Source organism: Strigops habroptila, chromosome 4, assembly GCF_004027225.2.
Source record: "Strigops habroptila isolate Jane chromosome 4, bStrHab1.2.pri, whole genome shotgun sequence".
NCBI lineage: Eukaryota > Metazoa > Chordata > Aves > Psittaciformes > Psittacidae > Strigops > Strigops habroptila.
This window is the reverse complement of record NC_046358.1, coordinates 67,715,022-67,731,948: the sequence shown is the minus strand read 5'-3', so window position 1 is coordinate 67,731,948 and position 16,927 is coordinate 67,715,022.

Below are 16,927 nucleotides of genomic sequence, written 5' to 3'. Positions count from 1 at the left end.
TCCAGATCCCTGAGCAAAAGCAACCCCACGAGTGGGTTTGCCTTTACCTGAAGCAGGAATAACCGAGACTGTCGCATGATGTGTAGAGGAGACCCTGCCTTTGAACATCCAGCCCAGCACAGGCAACCGGGGTGCCAGGAGGAGCTGAGCTTCAGTTCTGATCACTTCTGAGGCAGCTCGAACCCCTTCATAAGCTGCCAGTATCTCTTTTTGAATGAAAGTATAGCTGGTCTCGGATCCTTTATATCCCCGACTCCAAAAGCCAAGGGGTCGACCTCGAGTCTCCCCTGGAGCCTTCTGCCAGAGGCTCCAGGTAGGACCATTGTCCCCGGCTGCAGTATAGAGCACATTTTTCACATCTGGCCCGGCCCGGACTGGTCCAAGGGCTACTGCATGAACTATTTCTCGTTTAATTTGTTCAAAGGCTTGTTGTTGTTCAGGGCCCCATTTGAAATCATTCTTCTTTCTCTTCCTCTGATCCACGTAGTAGTAACTCTTGTTCAGATCCTGTTCCGTGTAGTAATGGCATTGGGTCTTCAACTTTCTTCACTTCAGGGGTTGCTCTTTGTGCCTCTCGTTTGCTTTTGCTTACAGGGGCAACAGATATTGTCACAAACTGGCCATTTGGCTTAGCTGCAGTGTTTGTCACTGTGGTTGGAGTGGCTGCAGTGTCTGCCACTAGGATTGGAGTGGCTGCAGTGTCTGCCACTAGGGCTGGAGTGGCTGCAGTGTCTGTTGCCGGGGTTGGTGCAGCTGTTGTGCTTGGGAGCTGAGTAACACCAACAGCTGCATTGTCTGCTGCTGTTGGGGTTTGAGTAGCTACTGTGCTTGTCACTGGGGTTGGCGTAGCTGCAGTGCTTGGAGTAGCTGCGTTGTCTGTTGTGGTTAGGGTTTGAGTAGCTGCTGTGCTTGTAGTTGGTATATCTGCATTGTCTTTTGCTTTGCCGTCAGATCCAGGGACATTTTTTTCCCTTTGAAGGTGCTGGATAGTGTTGAGCAGGGCTCTGTAGGCATAGGCCAAGCCCCAGCACGTTGCCATGATTTGTCCCTCTCTGGTATAACCAGGATGACAGCACACCTCGTTTGAGTGTTTTACTAGTTTTTCCGGATGTTGCACTTGTTCAGTGGTGAAGTTCCAAAGCACTGGAGGGGCCCACTGGCCTAGGTACTTGCCCATACTATCCCACACACCCTGCCACTCATGACTGTCCAGCCTCAGGGAAAATCTCTTGGTGTTCCTCCTATATCGTCATCTAATCCTAGACCAGATTTGAACCCGATACTGCTTAACTTTCGAGATCAGACGAAATAGGGTGTTCCCAGGGCGGGATGGCTGTGGGTAAAACACACTCCGTATGTTTGCCAACATGCTGATCCCCAGCACAATCATCAGGCAGTTTTCAAGGGTATTCAAAGGCCATCCAAAACCTTCAGAACTCTCAACTGCTGTTGCAAATAGGCTGGTGGGGGAGCGGGGAGTGAAAAAGAATGCCTCCTTCATAAGTTGACCCCCCGAGGAGAAAAAAAGAGATATGCAATTGCTAAAATATTTCATTATATACCTCCCAATGTATAGAGGTGATGGCCATGCTGGAAGCACAAACCAGACCAGTTTCATGATCAATGAGTCTACTGTGTTACAAGTCATTACCATGAAGTACAGTGAAACAAGAACCTTAGCCCAGGCCCCCCAGCCGATAAACACTAAAACAGCAAATAGTGGTTGTAAGTAAGGTACAACACTCTGAATCTCTGAGATCAAGCGCAACAAGTCTGAGAGCCAAATAATCACCATTGTGACGAGTAGTAACAATGAATGCTTATCACAAATATGATTAGACACACTCTGGTCGGATCTGTCGTTATCTCAACCCTTCGTGCCCCACGTTGGGCGCCACAAAGAACTGTCGTGGTTTGAGCCCAGCCGGTAACTCAGAACCACACAGCCGCTCGCTCACTCCCCCCCTTCTTCCTCTCCCTGCTCCCGGAGGTATGGGGAGGAGAATCGGAAGAATGTAACTCCCACGGGTTGAGATAAGAGCAGTCCCGCAACTAAGGTATACTGCAAAACCACTACTGCTACAACGAGTAATAATAATGATTAGTGAAATAAGAAGGGGAGAGGATACAATTGCTCACCACCTGCCAACCGATACCCAGCCCGACCCTAGCAGTGATCTCGGCCTTCTGCGTAACTCCCCCCTGGTTTATATACTGGGCACGACGTGCTGTGGTATGGAATACCCCTTTGGCTAGTTTGGGTCAGGTGTCCTGTCTCTGTTTCCTCCCGGCTTCCCCTCGTCCCTGGCAAAGCATGAGACTGAGAAAGTCCTTGGTCGGAGTAAACATTACTTAGCAACAACTGAAAACATTGGTGTTATCAGCATTGTTCCCAGGCTGAAAGTTAAAAAACACAGCACTGCACCAGCTACTAAGAAGGAGAAAAATGACTGCTATAGCTGAACCCAGGACAGTAATACAGCACATCTGTACAATAGAAGTGTCATTTCTATTTGTTTAAAATTAAGTTGCCACACCACACTTTGTGTATCTGGAACACGAGGAGGTTTTCTGCTTGCTTTCTCAGTCTTTCTAAGGCAGAATTTAGCTCCTTCTGTTTGGAAAAAGTAAATGCTCTTAAAAGTTTGAAATTTCTTACTAGAAAAATATGGAGAAGCATGGTTGACCGATGTGAGCTTTGGGCTACATATTTAAGCATTTCAAATTGAGAAATTCCATTCACTTAATATACTCATAAAATGGACAACTAATGTTTTTTACCTCTGATGGCCAATTAGCTTTCTAATCCATTACTGCTATTAGTAGTATGAGCTGCAATATCGCTTCCTGCTCATTAAAAAAATCACTTGGAAAGCAACTGGGAAAGCAGAAGAGAAAGCGCAACAGTAAAGGTGGGGTTTATTTTACTAGAAACAAAGGAACTGCCAAGTTTACTGAAACAGTGGCATCTCAGGAAGAGCCAAGTCATGTATTTCCTATTTCCCAAATTATTTTGTATAAGCTCAAACATTTTAGTAAACTTTTATGGGGAACTTCTTCTCAGAGCACTGCTTGTCATTATCAAAGGGAAATCATAGAATCACAGAATCATAGAATAGTTAGGGTTGTAAAGGACCTTAAGATCATCTAGTTCCAACCCCCCTGGCATAGGCAGGGACACCTTGCCCTAAACCATGTGGTCCAAGGCTCTGTCCAACCCGGCCTTGAATACCGCCAGGGATGGAGCATCCACAACTTCCTTGGGCAACCCATTGCAGTTCCTCATCACCCTCACTGTAAAGAATTTCTTCCTTATATCTAATCTAAACTTCCCCTGTTTAAGTTTGAAGCCATTGAAGCCTTTGTCCTACCACTACAGTCCCTAACGAAGAGTCCCTCTCCGGCATCATTGTAGGCCCCCTTCAGATACTGGAAGGCTGCTATGAGGTCACCACACAACTTCTCTTCTCCAGGCTGAACAGCCCCAAATTTCTCAGCCTGTCTTCATATGGGAGGTGCTCCAGCCCCTGCATCATCCTTGTGGCCCTCCTCTGGACTTGCTCAAACAGCTCCATGTCCTTTTTATGTTGAAGACACCAGAACTGTACGCAGTACTCCAAGTGAGGTCTCACAAGAGCAGAGTAGAGGGGCAGGATCACCTCCTTTGACCTGCTGGTCATGCTCCTTTTGATGCAGCCCAGGATATGGCTGGCTTTCTGGGCTGCGAGCGCATACTGCTGGCTCATGTTCAGTTTCTCATCGACCAACACCCCCAAGTCCTTCTCTGCAGGGCTGCTCTGAATCTCTTCTCCGCCCAACCTTTAGTTGTGCCTGGGATTGCACCTGCCCAGGTGTAGGACCTTGTACTTGGCTTGGTTAAAGTTCATAAGGTTGGCATCGGCCCGCCTCACAAGCGTGTCAAGGTCCCTCTGGATGGCATCCCTTCCCTCCAGCGTATCAACCGAACCACACAGCTTGGTGTTGTCGGCAAACTTGCTGAGGACGCACTCAGCAAACCTAAATGCTAATCCTAAAAAAATCCTAAATACTAATCCTAGCCCTAATAATCTAATCCTAATTATTTAGATGTAACTGCGTCTGTTTCTCTTTGATTTGTACCATTAAGCAGAGTTACTTCAAAATAATTTTCTTGACTTGAAAATCTTTATGAAACTATTCATTTCGGAAAACAACCAATCAAACAGAAAAACCCAACCAAATCCTAGTAATCTTCAGTAAGGAGAGGCAGGAGGTAATGTTAGAAGGTTGTAAGTTTTCCTTAAGAAACATGTATAGGGAGTATATTTTGGCCCTTTACTGCATAGTAGGATCAAGTTGATATGGTCCAAGATATCCTGAGAGACAATGATGACAAAAAAAGACATGGCCTGCCATCACTGGCTGCTCTACTGATAAAATAAACCTTTTTCATTTTGTGTTTTTACCCATTGTAAGTGACCAAAACAGTGGTCTATAGAGTCTCCTGTCTCACTGACTCACATAAGCACTCATAAGTGAAATCAGCTGCTGGGAAGTCCATCTCTCCATAAACGTGAAAGAAAATTTCAGAGAAGATCAAGATCAGATTGTTAAACTGAAGTGAAGGTCCTTTTGACAATAAAATAAGAGGCTCCACTTGCTGAACAGTTTGTTCATATATTGACCCATTCTAAATCAGCCTTTCTTGCCACTTTCCCTACAAACAGCTTTTTCAGTGCATTTACCCAGTGCTGTCCATTCACCGTTTGATACGTGATTCAATATATTATTTCATTTGATACTGATTTCCTTGAAAGCATGGCTGCGACTTGTGGCTGCTCCTCAGTCATTGTTGAGTTTTTAGCAACAGATGAAGAACCATAGTGAATAAAACCAGACTGTTATTTACTGTCCACGTATGGTGATTGTTTTATTTGTAAGGAAGTAAACTAGAGTAGCTTCTACCTACTGAAACAGTCTATACCCTTCTAAAAGGCAATGGAAGTAGATTGGCTAAGCCGTTGATGATTGATATAAAACAAAATAGGTGTATGTATTAAGAAAGCAAAAGCAAACCCATTCCCTAATCTTGAATAATGATGTTAACTACTATCACTACCACTGGAAAACAGAGAGTACTTTTTTCTCTGTTTTTACTGATACATGTATATATTTAATATTTTTCTGCATTCTCTGGCTAATTAAAAATAAAAACTTTATAAACCCTGCAGAAAAGGACAACATTAATCAGCCATCAAGCCAATTTCTCTAAACACTGTTAGCTACGCTTTTCAAATTTGACAGGAATCAATGAAAAGCCATATAAATATGCCCCATCCCTGGCAGTGTTCAAAGCCAGATTGGACAGGGCTTGGAGCAACTTGGTCTAGTGGAAGGTGTCCCTGCCCATGTCAGGGGGTTGGAACTGGATGAGCTTTAAGGTCCCATCCAATTCAAACCATTCTATGATTCTATGATGATTCTATGAAATATCAAGTTCCTGAATGCCTTTCAGAATATTTCATTTTAGATTAGCTATTACTACATAAGAAGAGTTACTAAGGGTGTGTGTTAAGACAAGTATTATAATCACATATTCATACTGCTTAGTTACTGCATGTCAGATGAACTGTGTGGCAGAAAAATGCACCTGTACAGAATATGTTTTTATACTGTTTCACAATCCTCAAAAAATCACTAAACATTCCCACAATTAATTTTTTACTACTACTACTACTAGTATTGACATTTCTCAATGTTCAAAAATAAATATTGAAAATTGTTCACACATTTGAGAGACATGCAGTCAAGGGCAGGTGTATAGATTAATCACTCAATATTTTCCAATGTAGACCACAAAATGCTTTAGAATGTATCATAGAAGAGTATAACACTCCCTTTAGGGTGGAATGAATGAGTTTATCAGTCTTCGTTTCTTTGTTTTCCCAGTGAATTTTTAGGACTTAAATGTTGTCAAAAAACTTGTGTCCCCCTAATTCTCAGAATTTTATACAGCCTTTGAAAGGAGAATTCTTATGGTAATTAGTGTTCAAAAGTTTTTCCAAAATCATCTGGAGCCATCTACTTAAAAAATGCACCTGATAAACTAGCCTTTAATGTCAGGAGTCGTGTCCCCCCCCTCCTCATTACTGGAATAAGACATTAAATTTGTAATTTTAGAAAGCAAGTTTATTTCCATGTCAATCTATGTTTATTTGATGAAAATAACTCTGGAAAAGTCTCTCATGTTGTTCTTCTGATCACTAGAGAAGCTAAACGTGGAAGTCAACATGTATTAAGGAGCATTATACGCTAACATTAAATGACTGCAGACTACTGATATGCTTTCACTTCTTATCTCTCTGGGACATCTGTCAGTATTAATACAGTAAGTGGCTAAGCAACCATCCCTAGTAAACAAGTATCAGATCCAAGCACATCACCCTTAAAGCAATTAAATGGAAGCTCAGAGATAGCAGATTAACATACCCTTATTGTTAATTACATTATGTATGCCAATTTTTATTTCATGAAAACTAAGAGGTGGCTAGAAATCAAATGGTAAGAACGGGCTCAAATTCTGTGGTTTCATTTGCCACTATGATTCCCCCTGAAACGAGAGGGGGACTCTCCAGTCGTTTAGTCAGAAGCCCTATATTAGGTCAATTCATTTTAGCTAGTAGTTAGAGTGCTGTTGAACTCTCTGTTTTCCACCCTGCTGCAGATTTGCTGACTTTAGATGAACCAGTCAATCCCATTATCTCACCTATATGCAACTGGAAAATAAATATTAGTAGTATAGGTAAGGTAATACACAGATAACAGAGTTCAGTTATTTCTTCAGCAAAAATGAAGTCTTATTCACACATATACCAGACCATGTAAGTTTACTCACCTTTTTATCTACCATTACACCTTAAGAGAAAAAGCTGTGAGATTCTGTACTGGTAATATTAAAGCAAATATGGAGGATAACATGGACGTAAACATTGAATGTTCATACAATCTTCCGCATGGTCATAGCAGACTCACAAAAACCAGGAAGATATCTGAATTTTAATATCTTGTAATATCTATGATCATGATCAAAAACCATTATGATACAATAATGATAATCCCATTAGAATCTGGTGCATTAGAATACGATTTAGTAGTCTGGAAATACACATTTTACTACTGTCTTCTGGAGAAGGTAATCTACTTCTTGCAAGTCCTTTATTATCAGGTAACATTGAAATGAAATTAACTCTTCCCACTTACTCGAATTGGGCTCTCTGTCTCTCAAAGCAAAAGTACATCACGGGGTATCATCACACACTATCTCAACTTGAAACATTCTGTGGAAAGTAGCTGGTAACTTCAGCCAAGATATATCACGTATCAAATGACAAGCCTATAAGCAGAATGTGGTTTAGTATGGTCTAATCATATAACATCAAAAAGAAGGTGTTCTGAAGGAGCTTCAGATGCATTGGTCCTTTGATGTCCTGTATGAGTGTCCAGTGAGCCAGCTGCTTGTTCTTGGTTTCATGTATATTGCAAAGTAAACAGTTATAATATGAATTGAACTTTATAGGTAAACAGTGGGTATCATCATTAAATGAAAAGTCTACTCTTTTTTAAGAAATTTTAACAGAAAGTAAAGTTGGCAGCAATAACTGCAGTATGTACCAAGTAGCTCTTTGCTTATATATAAGCTGATATAGTTCCTGTCCAAGATTTCCTCCAACTTTTGTATTTAAAAGAATGGAATTTTTCAATAAAATGCCTACCACAGTTGCTGACCAGCACTGGAAGAAGATAAAGTGTATAATTGCCAATATAATTAACACATTCATTCTCATCCTAGACATGCTGGGTCAGCACTGTCTTTCATGGCAAAGACTTGCTTTAGGATAGAGAATTTACTTTAGCAGTAATTGTCAGAGTGCACCAATGCCTTGGTCTGTGTACAAAACATAAGACAAGTTAATGCCTCCTTCACTGCTAAAACACCAACACACCACTCAACCCAGAAGGTGAGGGCCTCTAGGACCTGATGCTGCTTGGAAAAAGTTTTGTGGCAGGGGTAAAACCAGCTCTGGAGCCCCCAGCACAAGAGACATGTAAAGCTGTTAGAGCAAGTCCAGAGGAGACCATGAAGATTCTCCAAGGGCTGGAGCAGCTCTGCTCTGGAGCCAGGCTGAGAGAGCTGAGCTTGTTCAGCCTGGAGAAGACAAAGCTCCAGGGAGACCTTAAAGCAGCTTCCAGTGCCTAAAGGGGCCAACGATAAACCTGGAGAGGGGCTTTGGACAAGGGGGAATGGCTTTAACCTGCCAGAAGGAAGATTTAGATCAGATATTAGGAAGAAGTTCTTCCCTGTGAGGGTGGTGAGGCCCTGGCACAGGTTGGCCAGAGAAGCTGTGGCTGTCCCATCCCTGGCAGTGTCCAAAGTCAGGTTGGAAAGGGCTTGGAGCAACCTGGTCTAGCGGAAGGTGTCCCTGCCTGTGGCAGGGGGTTGGAACTGAAGGATCATTGAATGATTCGGGTTCAAAGGGACCTTAAAGATAACCAATTCCAACCCCCTGTTCCCTCCTGCACCCTTACCATTCTATGATTCTGTGAACCTCTCTGTAACTTTAAATATTCAAGTTCTGCTACTACAACAGATTACAGTTAGCTGTAATCCTCTAAGTTTTCACATTGAGTATGAGGGATTTCTTTCCATGGCTACAGTGTCAGTAAGCCTCGCAACTATTTGTTTCAATACAGTGAGAAGCTGGAAAAATATCTGTGAAGTTTATGTCTAGTTTGGACAATGTAAACTGCCGGATAATAGCTTAAAATAATCAGTGTGATGAATATGGTTGTATCAAGCAGTGTGTGACTAACGGGAAGCTGTGAGAGTGGCAAGGAAATAAAATATCAGAGACACAGAGGGGGGCTTTCAAGCATGCTTGGAAATATGACATCCCTTCTCTAACATGCAATTCCTCATTAAATGTTTTTTGACATTCCCCAAGCACTAATATACCCGTTCTCAGGCACTTTTCCTGAGAACACAAGACAATGTCAGTTTTGAAAGAGCAAACCCTGGAAGACTACTTAATGCCAGTAAAGATTTCTGTAAATTTTAGAAAATTAAACACCTCAAATAAATAAGTTGCAAGGAGGAGAAAAACCGTGCTTATGTAAAAATACCTACTTAGGGCAGACTGAAAAGTTTTGTCTTTTAAAAAAATTTCTGGTAACTAGTTTCTTATATTGAAATGTAGAATGCTCATAAAAGTTTACTTTGCAATTTCCTTTGATCAAAATGAGTAGTTCTTATGAAGGACAACATACGATAGAATTAAAGATACAAGAAGAATATTAGATCACAAAAGTATGCCCTTTGGATGTAGATTTCCTACAGAGTTACAAGAAGTTTGGGTGCATTCTTTTTTTGCATCCCCATTTCTGTCAGAGTTAGAGCAAAGAATTTAAAGAAATTACTGTGAAAATCTGAAATACCTTTTTTTTTTTTTTTAAGAAGCAATTATTCAGAACTTAGAAATATCTGGCAAGTATTATTACCGCCAAAAATTTATTCACTCCTTTTTCAGAATAAGGGCTAAGCTAGAAATAAGTGTAGTATGGCAGAAAAAAGTCAAGGAAGCATAGAATCATAGAATGGTTTGGGTTGGAAGGAACCTTAAAGCTCATCTATTTTGCATACACGGAATTTGTATTCGAAAGTGTGTAAGGATACATAATTAGAAAGATCAGAGTAATCATTCCACTTTAAGTAAGTTTGATGATGTCAATTTGTCACTATTCAAATAATTAATAGTTAAGATAACTTGTTAAACCCAAAGTTGTCTCAGTTTCTAGAAAACAGAAGCCCAATGCCCAGGCCAAATAGTGTGCTGCCAAAACTTCTAGCAGTTAAATTCTTTTCCAGATATACAGAGATTTGAAGGGGCAATCAACACAAAAACATACAAGCTGAGTATAACGACAGCGTTGTTCTGTAAACACTGATTGCTAGTGTCATACCGAAAAATATCTGCTAAATAATGAAATAGTCCATTTTAGAAAAATGTTTCTGTCTATGTAGCTCTTCTCAGATTACATTAAACTTTGAACTTCAGTCATTTTCTATATGATGCAAATGTTATTTCTTCCCTTCCCAGGTAGCTTATTCAGTCATATGTGTGCCACGTATATATTGCAATTAAATTGAAGAATCACAGAAATTGAAGCTTTTGCATTACTTCATTGTAGTTTTGTTGTGTAAGTAGATTCTATTATGTGCATATGTTAGGAGTACAAACATCTCTAATAGGAATTATGCTTAGGGTGGCGAGGCGCTGGCACAGGTTGCCCAGAGAAGCTGTGGCTGCCCCATCCCTTGCAGTGTTCAAGGCCAGGCTGGACAAGACTTGGAGCAACCTGGTCTAGTGAAAGGTGTCCCTGCCCATGGCAGGGGGTTGGAACTGGATGAGCTTTAAGGTCCCTTCTAACCCAAATCATTCCATGAGTCTATGACTTGAGAGAAAAGCATCGGTATGCAATGATATAAAAGCCTAGGAAAAAAGTGTTCTTTTGGACACAGCAATACAGTAACACTTTGAGCAACACAGAACACCCCTTTACCTCCTATCTGCTAAGGGTCTTACCAGGAGAGACTTATGACATGCCTGCATTATCAACATGCAAATGTTTAACTTGGTAGTATATTATTACTAACTACTCCAGATGTGTATTAATTCACAGTTTATACGTATTCCTAAACTCTGCGCTGTGCTAGCAAAATTTCTTTATGCGCATTAGAAAATACCCAAAGAGCCCCTATGGACAGAAAGTTATGCCATCGTTCAGACTTACCTCTGCATTGTAAGATTTTCAAAAATCATCATCTATTTAGCTGCCTAAAGGATAATTAACCTTGGAAATCTGAGATTCCTATGTTGCTTTGAAAAAAGTCTCAGGACGCATTATAATTTTAACTAATTTTTTAATTGTCCTAATTTAATCCTAAGAATTGCAAATGCTCATTCAACTTAAGTAGCACAGCTTTTTTTTCAGACGAAAGAACTGCTCTCAGAAGAACAAGACTAAACAAATATGAACTGGTTTTAAGATTTTGGAGAATTAGGCCTTAAGAGACTTGGAAAAAGGTCAGTAACTGAACTAAAAATATCAAACAGGAAATCTTTTACCAGATCCAGTCATCTGCAGTCACAAGCAAGTCTTTCATAAACTGTTATATTCTTAGTTTTAAAAATTACTTGGTCTTTGCCTTTACCGTTTCTAATGAAAATCTGTTCAAGAAAGTTATGCTTATGATGATTAAAACCTCCTAACTTCCATCCTAAATTTATTCATAGACTGTTCATTCTTACGTCAACATTAAATTTCTTCTTTAATTTCAGTTCTTTTCTTCTCTAAGTTTATTCACCTGATGAATTGATAGAGAGCAAGCAGTTCCTTCTTAGCTTTCATTTTTCTAGAATAAACAAACCAAGCTCTGATAGTTGTCTTTTGCAAAAAAAGCTTTGCCTTCTGGGTCATCTTAGTTGCCTCTCCCAGAAATCCTTCAAGTTATAACCTCCTTTGAACATGCATAAACAGAATTATGCAGAGGTATATAAGAGGGCTGGAGCACCTCCCATATGAAGACAGGCTGAGAAAGTTGGGGCTGTTCAGCCTGGAGAAGAGAAGGCTGCGTGGTGACCTCATAGCAGCCTTCCAGTATCTGAAGGGGGTCTACAAGGATGCTGGGGAGGGACTCTTCCTTAGGGACTGTAGTGGTAGGACAAGGGGTAATGGGTTCAAACTTAAACAGAGGAAGTTTAGATTAGATATAAGGAAGAAGTTCTTTACAGTGAGGGTGGTGAAGCACTGGAATGGGTTGCCCAGGGAGGTTGTGGATGCTCCATCCCTGGCGGTGTTCAAGGCCAGGTTGGACAGAGCCTTGAGCCACATGGTTTAGGGCAAGGTGTCCCTGCCCATGGCAGGGGGGTTGGAACTAGATGATCTTAAGGTCCTTTCCAACCCTTACGATTCTATGATTCTATGATTCTATATAATAATGTGGAACTTTACCCATGAGAAAATTAGATTTGCTGTCTGAGTGTGAACCTTTTTCTTTTATACTCCCCCAAAACATTTTGTGTAATGTGTCCAAGGAATCAAGCTGAAGGTTTATTTAATGCATATAGTAGTTAATATATCACACACCATTATTGTTAAACCTATTTTTGAAGAAATTGATAAGGACATATAAGAAAAGTCCATCACCTTCCAGGGTACTCAAATATAATTTGCGTGTAAGCCAGCTCCACTTTGGCACATGTGGTTTGCCTGTGGTTTCTATCTCAAAATTACATGTGAGTTCAACTATAGGGCTGTCCAGGAGGTTTTGAAGACCAGACTGAACAAAGCCCAAAGCAACTGAGTCTAATCTCAGAGCTGATCTTACTTCGAGCACTAGGCTGGACTAGAGACATCCTGTTGTCCCTTCCAACCTGAGTTATTCTATTATCATATGTATTTGTCTATCATATTTATCATATATATGTCTAGTCAATAGAACTCACACGGATTGGTATATTCCATGATATCATGAATATAAATATACCAAAAGAATAACATTGAATCTTTAAATATGAAGTTAAATGTTAGACTAACATTTTAAGATTCCATTATTTTTGGATGAGACACATGGATGAATTTTAACTCTGGGTTTTGTTTCCTTTCCTAGCAATCATTTCTTGATTTTATTTCAATCCCATTTCTCTTTAACTGCAACCCTTAGTTATAATGTTTTATTTTTATAAGAATAAAAACCATGAAGTTTCGAAAAGACCCAGGATGAGAAGTACTAAAGATCTGTATTGCATAAAGGGCATAGAACGAATAGATAAGAATGAAATCAGAATCAGCTTTTGCAGTGAGGGTAGTGGAAGCCAATCCCAAAAGTCAAAAAGGAGGTGACTTATCATGCAACTGAAGGTTGAAATCTAGAACTCTATGCTAAAGCATGCTGAGGTTGCTAAGCATTTGTATGGATTCAGGAGAAGACTGGACATTTTAATGGAATAAATGCAGGTGTTCACTGGATAGCCACATTATATACTGAGCTACTATGCTTGCCCAGTTCTTGTATTTTTCCCTCAGTATGACTTTATCTTTACCAGAAACAACTGGGGGCTCCACAGGCAGAATCTTTTTTGATCTGTGGCCATGTGCTTTATGCAGTATTCTATTTCTTGGTCTCTAAGAAGCTTTTGCAAATAAATGTTGAATATCAACCATAAAAATTACAGTATTTGTTGTGTTTAGTATGATAGCATGAATTTAAAACTAGGGAATTCTGAACATAAAAATCTGTCTGCCAGTGAGCTGAGTAGCAATTAAAACATTCAAATGTATTCTACATAAAACAGGAAAATTCAGTATAAACTTTTTTTTGGTAGAGGAGAATTAAACTATTCTTTTATTTGTCTTTCTGACAAATTTCATTAAATATTACACTGAAGACTCTTTAAAGCTATTCATAAACAATTGTCATTGTATCAAGTGGTTGGTGCACATAAAAACTTCAGCTGTATGTCTGAAAACTGTACATTTGCAGTCATGAGAAGGTGCTGTCAGAGACTATAAGTGTGATCGTCCATTTATGAGAGCGTTGAGAGTCTTCTAAAGTGAGTGAACAGCAGAAGTGAGCTGAAGACACATGTCAAGCACAATAGTCTTTTAAGTGTTCACATTCTATTATCTGATTTTCTTACTGTATGGGTATAGCAGCTGATGTTGACATGAGAACTGTGTAGGAATCGTGGCTTGAGGTTGTGCGATTGAGGTTGTGGTGAAGGAATTAATGAAGTGTGGTGATTACAACTCTGATGAGGGTAATTGGGCTGCCAGGAAGAGGCCTGATGGCCCTTAACGCTGCCCCAGCTGGGTGGAAGAAGGAATGATGGGAACGTTTCATGGTTCTATTCTGCCCCTGCACAAGATCCACAGCCTTTGAGCAGCCTGACTGAAAGAAAACTTGACCCCACTCTGCAAACAAGTAGATGGGCTTGCTCCTCTCTCCTGCCCAAAGCAGGGATGCCTCTTTGGTAAGATTTGTGCCTCCAGCTGTGCCAGGTGACACCTTGGTGAAACTAAGCTTAATAATTACTGTTTTTTCCCATATGAGCTCCATTAATCATTGGATAGCTTTGGGTTTTAGCACTATTGCAGTAAGTGAATTTATTAATGGCAGTTGTAAACCTGTATTTCTGCTGCTTCAATAAGCTGCACCATTTGTGACTGTAATCATGAAAGTTCTTATTGAATGTGACCAGATGTACAGTGGTGAATTAGTGATAAACAGAAATTAAGCTGAGCTGCCCCCCAGCCCCTCTGGCCTCTGAGGACCAGCTGGAATGCAGTGGGGGGTATTTTCTGCCAAATTTCTATACACTTAAACGAACAAAATGTTATGAATGTTATAGGCAGGTTATAGAGGAGAATACAAGTAAAAAGCATTGGGTATCTTCATTATTATTGATATCTCTCTGGAACTTCACAGAAATATCAGGGAAAGAAGTCAGGTATCACAAGCTGCCAGTGCAAGATCTGAAGCTATCTGTGAGCTTTCAAGCCCTAGCAATCAGGGGTGTATCCCTCACATCAGTCTGGGGCACATAAACACTTCTCAGATGTTGGAAATCAAGTAATTCAACCAGTATCTTTTGCAATAAGTTTATTCCTAGCCCCCTTGAAGGAGGAAATGATATTTCTATGTGTTCTGGGGGAAACGATGAATGAAGTCTTCAAATAGTTTATATATTAATGTTAAATGGAGTGATATAATGAGAATGGATTAATTGGAAAAGAGTGGACCTATTTCTTACTTTGTTTCACAAAGCCTGGACAAGTTTTACATTTAAAACCAAATTGTATACACTTTCAACTTCGGCATCTTATGACTCTCAGTTATGCAAAGGTGTTGGCAGTTGTGTTGCTTTTTGCTGGAATAAAATATTTATAATTCATATATGCACGAATCATAACATTTATATAGCATTTCCAGAACAGATGCCACAAAAAGCTTAATTAAATATCAGATCATACAATCGAAAGGTAAAGCTAAAAGAATAAACCTTAAAGAATGATTTAAACCCTGCAACTGAGAGTCCAAGAAATAAAGATGTAGGGTGACATGGATATCACAGAGGGAAGTCACAGGAAAAATACTGTCTAGTAATAGGCAGAAAAAATATAAAAGCAATTATTAATATGCATCATCTTGTATTTCAAAGTACTCTAAAACACTTTACAAGTTCTCTCTGAATAGGTAGGAACCATTTCAAATTCTATTGAAATGCATGTCATAATATATGTTTTTAATTTGCTAACTCCTTTAGTGACTATTATTTATGAGACTGAAAGCACCATTGCTATTGAATGCCTACTGTAAACTGGGGATATACAGCCAATTATCCTCACAATTATATCAATTATATCAACATCTTCTAATCCATTTGTCTAAAAAATAAAAATTTTGACTGAGGATCTACTGTGAACTGATTCAGCCTGTTTCAAATGACCAGATCCTTAACCCCCAAAACCAACATGAATAAAGAACTGGCCCTGAGGAGAAGGACTTGGGGGTGTTCGATGACGAGAAGCTCCCCATGACCCAGCTTCAACTGTGCGATTTAGCTGAGAAAACCGCTGTGTGCTGGGCTGCATCCCCAGAGCGTGAGCAGCAGGTTGAGGGAGGAGATTCTGCCTCTCCACTGCGCTCTGGGGAGACTCCCCCTGGGGAGACTCAGTCCTGAGTCCAGCTCTGGGGCAACAACACAAGAGGGACATAGAGCTGTCGGAGCGAGTCCAGAGGAGGCCACTCAGATGTTGTGAGGGCTGGAGCAGCTCTGCTCTGGAGCCAGGCTGAGAGAGCTGGGCTTGTTCAACCTCGAGAAGAGAAGGCTCCAGGGAAACCTTAGAGCAGCTTCCAGTGCCTAAAGAGGTGATGAGAAACCTGGAAAAGGGCTTTGGTCAAGGGTCTGTAGGGACAGGACAAGGGGGAATGACTTTAACCTGAAAGAGAGGAGATTGAGATGAGATCTTAGGCAGAAGTTATTCCCTGTGAGTGTGGTGAGGCCCTGGCACAGGTTGCCCAGAGAAGGTGTGGCTGTCCCATCCTTGGCAGTGTTCAAGGCCAGGTTGGATGGGGTTTGGAGTAACCTGGTCTAGTGGAAGGTGTCCCTGCCTGTGGCAGGGGGTTGGAACTGGATGAGCTTTCGTGTCCCTTCCAACCCAAACCAGTCTGGAATTCTGTGATTCTATAAACAACTTCTTGCCTCTAATGGTACCTGCTTGTGCATTTATCCCAAGCAGAAATGAGGTTTTTTCAGCTTTCAGTGTGGACCTGCATATTGTATTAGATGGCCATTAGGGATTAATGAACTCATTGAGCTGAATAGTACAATACCTTCCTTTCAAATCTTCTCAGCAAAAACTTAGTTAACTTTCACCACCTTTGTGCAAACTTCCTTATTTACATTTATTTGCTATTTCTGTGTATATGAACTTCCTCTTTCCAATGTTGGCACGGAAGTAATTAACAAAATGCTATTTGAGGAACTCTTGATCAATGTTTCCATCTTAATAATGATTATCTCACCTTTCATTGATCAAGTAGCCCATTTTTCTAAGGTTTTCAGGTTTCTAATGAAGATTCAAAAGTCTAAAATAGCAGACATGAATTATTCAAACTTGGGATCTCTATCTGTTCTGTACTGTGAGCTTGTTTCACCATGCAAAAGTTTGTGAACTGATATCAGGGCAATTTTGACATGACATACTAGGAAAAAACAGAAGTTTGAGTAGAAGTAAACGTTCAGTTCCTCCTATTTTAATCAGACGATTATTGCAATATTTTTTAACTGAAGAAAAAAAGCTGTGGTTTCTTGAACTACAGCTGCAG